The sequence below is a fragment of the Gymnodraco acuticeps genome, unplaced genomic scaffold, assembly GCF_902827175.1.
Source record: "Gymnodraco acuticeps unplaced genomic scaffold, fGymAcu1.1, whole genome shotgun sequence".
Lineage (NCBI taxonomy): Eukaryota > Metazoa > Chordata > Actinopteri > Perciformes > Bathydraconidae > Gymnodraco > Gymnodraco acuticeps.
In genome coordinates, this window is record NW_022991991.1 from 943,996 (window position 1) to 951,367 (window position 7,372).

Genomic DNA, 7,372 nt, shown 5'->3' on the forward strand with positions numbered 1-7,372 from the left:
TCTTTAGGGAGTGCCCGGAGTTTTAAGTGCCACAAAGTGTGGCCAGACAGGACATGTATGGCCAGGGAGTGCATGTTCAGAGGCGGAGAGAGAGGAGGGAAGAGGAGGAGGGAAGGACGACGAGGAGCGAGGAAGAGCGGAAGGGAGCGAAGAAAAAGACCCTTTGAGGAGGTCAGCGATGAGGATGAAGGCCTGAGTGGGGGAGGAGCGGGCGGGAGGGTGAGGGAATGGAGCTAAGAAAAGTGCAAGGCAGAGCAGGCGGAGGCGCCGAAGGGGAGCAGCGGCGGGGGAAAGAAGTGGTTGGAGTCCTGGAGTGGTGGAGGACATCTAGGAGGCATGCCAGACAGATGGAGGAGGGGAGGTGTCTGGAGGAGGACCCTTGTGGGTGCCATTGGTCTTATCGGTGAACCCAATAAGGATGAGCAGACAGGGGCCGCGTCATGAGGAGAAACAGGCGTGAGGATGAGAAGCAAGACCTCAGCGGAGAACGCCGGGCGGAGTGCTAGACGCAAGAGGACTGTAAGGAGAGGGAGATGGAGAAAAGGAGAGCGAGCTCACAGAGGGGGAGCTCGGGAAAAAATCAGCTTAAGGTACGATGTTAAGGCGCTTATTATAATAACCTACCTTTTGATGGCAACCATCTCCTCCTTTAAAACGGCAATGGCCTCAAATAGGATTAGAAGAGAACTGGCGCTAAATTCTATGTGGGGCCAGTATAATATGTCCTGCAGGAACCCTTGGGATGGAGTGTGTGGAGGAGGTAAAAAAGGAGTGGATGGGTGAAGTGTTTGCAAATAATGGGAGTGTACATGCTAAGGGGGATGTGGAGGTTGAGATGGAAGAGACTGAGGGGGGGGGGAGGAGGTGAAGAAGTAAGGGAGGAAAGGGGGAAAGGATGTAGAGCCTAGGATTGGAGGAGGAGAGGATAGGAGGGATAAGCGAGGAAAGCGGGGGGGGATGAGGAAGAGGAGAAGCAGTGTATGAAAGAGGGGGAGTTAATGAGAGTGAAGAAGGTGGAGAAGGAAAGGGAAGAGAATGAGGCAAGAATGAAGACGGAGAAAAAGAAGGGCTGGAAGGTGGAAAAAATAAATATAGGGGTGATTAATAAAAAGGGTGAGTGGGTGAAAAGTGAGAAGGATGTGCATCGCCTCACGCTAACGGACAGGCCGTATGGAAGTAGAGAGGGAGAAACGCTGGAGGAGTGTGAGAAGGAGTGGGGAAAGAGAAGGGCATGGGCGATAGTTGAGACGAGGAGAGATGTGGAAAGTGGAAAATGGGATGAAAAGTAATTGATGGGTGTGATGTATGACAAAAGTGTATGATGGTTTGAATAAGTGTCTGCTATATTTGAGAATGCTTGATATAAGCTGAGAGTTTGTTCTGCAGGATTCTGTGTATGTTTTGATTTGTTAATGATATGATATGCAGGAGTGTGGAGATGGAGAGAAATGCTTTATGATTGAAAGAGATAAGAAGATCATGTGTGTATTGGAGAAATATTCATGAAAGCTGAGATGTTGGTGCAATTGATCTGTGTGAAAGCCTTGGGGTCCTTTCTTTTTGGGGATCAGTAAGGTGGACTATTATGTTTTAAGATGTAACTTTGTTTATATTTTTCTATAAAAAAAAAATAAAAAAAAGTAATGACTTGGTCTGCGGTGAGTGTTCTGTTCAGTCTGTGTTAATAGTTTAGCCTTGAAATAAAGGAGTTATTTTTGTCACTTTAATCGGCATTTGGGTCCTGCTTCCTACACACACCGTAACATTACGAACCGACCTGAGATATGGGCCCAGCAGATCCGTTTGAGCAGGAACTATTGGATTTACCTTTTCTTTGTCTGTCTGCGCTCATCGATGGATAGGAGCGGTCAGGGTTCAGCAGCGCTGGAGTCAGAATCTGCTTCTTCCCCAGTTCCTGCTCCTGTCCAGGAGCCATTCTCTGGAACTCGTCTGGCTTTTGGAGGTCCATGGAGCCTCCAAAAGCTCTTAAGAGAAGGAGTCGCAGGTCCAGGGCTAGCAGCCCTAGCCCCGGAGGCCATGCTTTGGGCTCCAGTACAGGCCCCAGCAGCCATGGTTCCAGACCCAGTTCTGGCCCCAGCAGCCATGGTTCCGGCCACGGTTCTGGCCCCAGCAGCCATGGTTCCAGACCAGTTCTGGCCCCAGCAGCCATGGTTCCAGCCCCAGTTCTGGCCCCAGCAGCCATGGTTCCAGACCCAGTTCTGGGCCCCAGCAGCCATGGTCCCAGACCCGTTCATGGCCCCCAGCAGCCAGTTCTGCCCCGTTCTGGCCCCAGCAGCCATGGTTCCGGCCTCCGTTCTGGCCCCAGCAGCTATGGTTCCGGCCCCAGTTCCGGCTCCAGCAGCTGTGGTTCCGGCCCCAGTTCCGGCCTCAGCAGCCATGGTTCCGGCTTCAATACCGGCTCCAAAACCGGCCCACACAGCCATGATCCAGGCTTCAGCTCCGGACCTTACAGCCATGTTTCCGGCTCCATAACTGGATCTTACAGCCATGTTTCCGGCTCCAGACCGGCCCATGCAGCCATGATTCCGGCTCAAGTACCGGGCCCAGCAGCCATTTCCGGCCCAGTTCCAGCCATGGTTCCGGCTCAAGTACCGGCCCCAGCAGTCATGGTCCCGACTCCGGCTCCTCGTTACCTGTTGACTCATCGGCCGACGCCAGATCCCCGAGTCCTGTCGGCATACCGGCCGGCGACTCCAGCACCTCGTCTCCTGCTGGCTCTCCAGCCGACGCCAGCTCCCCGTGTCCTGTCGGCGTACCGGCAGACTCCAGCACCTTGTCTCCTGCTGGCTCCCCAGCCAACACCGAGCTCCCCGAGTCTTGTCGGCGTACCGCCGACTCCAGCACCTTCGTCTCTTGTTGGCTCTCCAGCCGACTGCCAGCTCCGACTGACACAAGTGCCCTCTCAATTTCCTACCCGAGTAGTCCCCTCGCAAGTTCACTACCCGAGTCCCCTCTCAAGTTCCTACCTGAGTCCTCTCTCAAGTTTCCTCTCAATTTCTCTCGAGTCCCCTCTCGAGTTCCCTCACAAGTCTCCTCTCCAGTTCCTTCTCGAGTCCCCTCGCGAGTCCCCTCTCAAGTTCCCTCTCGAGTCTCCTCTCCAGTTCCCTCTCAAGCCCTCTCTCGAGGTCCCTCTCGAGTTCCCTATCGAGTTCCCTATCGAGTTCCCTCTTCGAGTCCCCTCTCGAGTCTCCTCTCGAGTTCCCTCTCGAGTCACCTCTCGAGTCTCCTCTCGAGTTCCCTCTCGAAATTCCTCTCAAGTCACCTCTCAAGTTCCCTCTCAAGTCACCTCTCGAGTCCTCCGTTCAAGTTCCCTCTCTCGAGATCCCTTTCAAAGTCACCTCTCAAGTCAACTCTCAAGTTTCCTCTCGAGTTCCCTCTCAAGCCCTCTCTAGAGTTCCCACTCAAGTCCCTACTCATGTGCCGTTGGAGGTCCCCGCAGACTACTCTTCTGCCGGGGGTCCTGCCAACCCTATGTCCTGCTAACGTTGGAGGTTCCGCTGGGGGGTCCTGCCAACCCTTTGTCCTGGTCCCGTTGGGGGTCCCGCCGACTACTCTCCTACCGGGGGGTCCTGCCAACCCTATGTCCTGTGCCGTTGGAGGCCCCGCCGACTACTCTTCTGCCGGGGGTCCTGCCAACCTAAGTCCGTGTGCCGCTGGAGGCCCTGCCGACTACTCCCTGCCGGGGGTCCTGCCCCGTTGGGGGTCCCGCTGATTTACTCTTCTGCCGGGGGGTCCTGCGCAACCCTAAGTCCTGTGCCGTTGGAAGGCCCCCCGCCGACTACTCGTCCTGCCGGGGGTCCTGCCAACCCTGTGTCCCGTGCCTTTGGAGGTTCCGCTGGGGATCCTGCCAGCTCTATGTCCAGTCCAGTTGGAGGCCCGCCATCATCTGTCCTGCCGGGGGTACTGCCAACCCCTTGTCCAGTTCCGTGGAGGCCCCGCCATCATCTGTCTCGCCGGGGGTGCTGCCAACTCCTGGTCCTCTTCCGTGGGGGATCCTGCCGACAGCCTGTCCCACCGGCTCCGGTTCCTTTTCGGCCGACAACCGGGTCCTGCCCGGCCTGCCGGAGCGGTTTGGCCTTTCGCCCCACCCGGAAACTCTGCTCCCGGGCCAGTCTGCCCGAGTCCCCCTTTTTGAACTCTGCCTTGCCCCCAGGCCTCCGCCTGAGTCCCCCTTTTTGAACACTTGCCTGCCCCCGGGCCGTCCGCCCCTAGACCCCTCCTTGAACCTCTGCCTTGCCCCTGGGCCGTCCGCCGACGCCGAGACCCCTTCGCTTGATCTCTGCCATGCCCCCCGGGCCGTCCGCCGCGAGTCCCCCTTTTGACACTCTTGCTCCCAGGCCGTCCGCCCGAGACCCCATCCTTGATCTCTCCTTGCCCCCGTGCCGTCCGCCCGAGACCCCTTCTGGGTCCTCCGCTGTCAGCCCAAGCCCGTCCTCCAGGACCCCCTCCACCCACCCTGTTGGCCTTAGTTTTGTTGTCCCTCCTCCGGTTCCCCCTCCACCCACCCTCTGGATTTTTTTTTGGGGACGTCTGGGTCCGTCCCTTGAGGGGGGGGTACTGTCAATATCTGTCTGTGTTGTGTTTGTCTTGTCTTTTTCTGTCTTTGGTTCTCCTGTTTTGTTTTGAAAAGTGTTCACCTCCTGTTTTGCCTGTTGCCTTCCGTCCTGTTTTTTCCTCCCTGATTACCCGATTGTTGTTCACCTGGTGTCCCCTGTGTTTTCATCCTCCCTCCTCACCTGTGTCTTGGTTTGTATGATTAGTCTTGTGTAGTATTTAAGTTCTGGGTTTGTCTGTCTGTCTTTGTCGGTTCGTCTTGTATAATGACTTGGTCTGCGGTGAGTGTTCTGGTTCAGGTCTGTGTGTAATAGTTTAGCCTTGAAATAAAGGAGTTATCTTTGTCACTTTAATCTGCATTTGGGACCTGCTTCCTACACACACCGTAACATTTATCAATTATGTCTTTCACTCCTGCAGGTCCATTCCGATTCAGTTGATTAAATTACAGACAGTGTGAGTTCTTACATTAATTATTTCAATCTTCTGCACAGCATCGTGACCTGACAGCAGCTTCATGAACTTCTGAGGTTACTACACCAGTTTGTTAAACTGTTTCACGCAGAAGTTTATAACGCGGAAAGATTTTGAGTAGCAGGCATCCCTGAGACACAAAGATGTTGCTAAATTGTTACTGCAGGCAAAATAGAGAACTACACTTTTCAAATTGTATGTACAAAACCAAGTAAGCAAACAATGTGCAGAAATACCAGCCATAACTTTTCATTCATATAAGTTACATCTTAGCCGTGGCGTGAAAATTAAGGTAGGAAGATTAAAGATATGGAGACCCCCTCGGTATGATTAATTGTTTTAATGTTGCAGCAACAATTGATCCACTCATTGACCTACAGTTTCGTGTAGGTAATTGTCAATTTAGAAAAGGCTTAAAGTTACAAATGAATGAGTGTAAAAGTTCCCCACAAAGGAATATCAATTCAACACACAGTGTAGAGAGTGATGGAATTGATTTAACGTTTGTCATTGTGTTAAATTAGATAGACCCTCCAGAAAAACGCGATTCTGCGATCGCAGAATTTACCGCAAAATGGCGCCGATTTTTAAAAGGCCGCATATTTATCAAAAGGCCGCATAATCCCCGCATTTTTCCACACAAAGTTGAGAAGAAAAAAAAGTTAACTCGTCTTGACGTGAAGTGATGATGATGACGCGACGTCATCAGCTCGCGCATCACAGAGAGAGAAAACACCAAGATGAAAAAATCGAATCCATCTCATTTACCGACGAACATTTCTGCTAAAGACGGGGCAAAGCAGTACCCCAATGTCTTGCACGAAAGTGGGGGGAAACTATTCTGCACCCCGTGCAACTGTGTGTTGGAGCATAAGAGAAAATCCACGGTGACGACCCACTTTGATTCATTCAAACATTCGAAAATGCGTTCTGCTGCTGCGGACAAGAAAGCCAAACAACTCACGTCCACCGAGGCATCAACCTCCAAAACCCTTTCGAGGGCTACAAGAAACGAGGTGAGAAGCCTACAACATTGAAGCTGGTCAGATAACGAACAAGTAAATGAAAACAGAATGAGGCGGAGAAGTGTGTGTGTGAGAGAGAGTGTGATTAAAATAGCCCAATTGCTTTTACAATAAATAAACATGTAATGTGTTTAATTGAATTGTAAAGGAGTTTAACGTTAGTGGCAGGTTGTGTGTGAGAGAGAATAAATAAATATGACAGCCCAATATTTATTTTTTCCGCATATTTCGCAACTTCCCGCAATTTTACCGCATAAAATCACATAAAACCCTGCATGTTTGATCGCATAATCAAGGATTTTTGCCCGCGTTTTTCTGGAGGGTCTAAGTAGAGCAGTGGTTCCCAAACGGTGTGCCGCGGCACACTGGTGTGCCGTGAGGCAAGTCCGGGTGTGCCGTGGGATTTTGTGACAACCATACGTTATTATTGCAATATACAACTACACAAAAATAATTACTTTTTAATTTACTATATCAGTAATTTGTAGGTTTATATGTACGTAATCTGCACGACTTGTGCGTCCACATCTCCACGTGCAGTGCTGCATAAACATGGCTGAGTCAGCGATAACTTTCGAGGGGTGGAGGTATGCCCATTATTTTGAGTTCGTCCGAAGAATATACAGGAATGTGACGGTGAGGTGCAAACTGTGTCCAGGCCAGAAGCTGTTATCGACTGCTGGAAACACCACGTCAAACCTCAACACACACCTGCAAAGAACACATGCTAAGGTGAAGCTACCGCACACTAGGGGTGTTGAAAATAATCGTTTCTACGATGCATTGCGGACGTGGACGATTCGGTCTCGATGCAGTGACGGAAGATAATCGGTTATAGCGTAGTAACGTTGCTTCCTGATTTGCTTCTGTCACTTTAATATCAAATCGGTCGGTGACGCAGAGATCAGGGAACAGACGTGACAGCGGCACAGCAACACCAAACACGGAGCAGTCTGCTTTATCCACCAACACAAGAACACCAGTCCAGAACCAACAGCAGAAGGACCCGCTCTGAATCACTCCGTGTCGCTGCGGCACAGGGATTTATGTTTTTCAAAAATAATCGCGTTACAATCATGTCAGGTTTTTGGTGGATTTAATTAAGTCTTGGATTGCAGAGTATGAATGTCCTCTAGCAATTTTCAGACGATATATACGTGTGTAAAGTGTGTGAAGGCAGGAGGAAAAAAAGCTCCCGCGATCACCGTCTCTTCTCCGTTCCTCCAAACCCCGCCCCCTCCCTGCAAATAATGAGTGACAGGCTGATAGTGACCCGATAGAAACTTTATTATTCACTT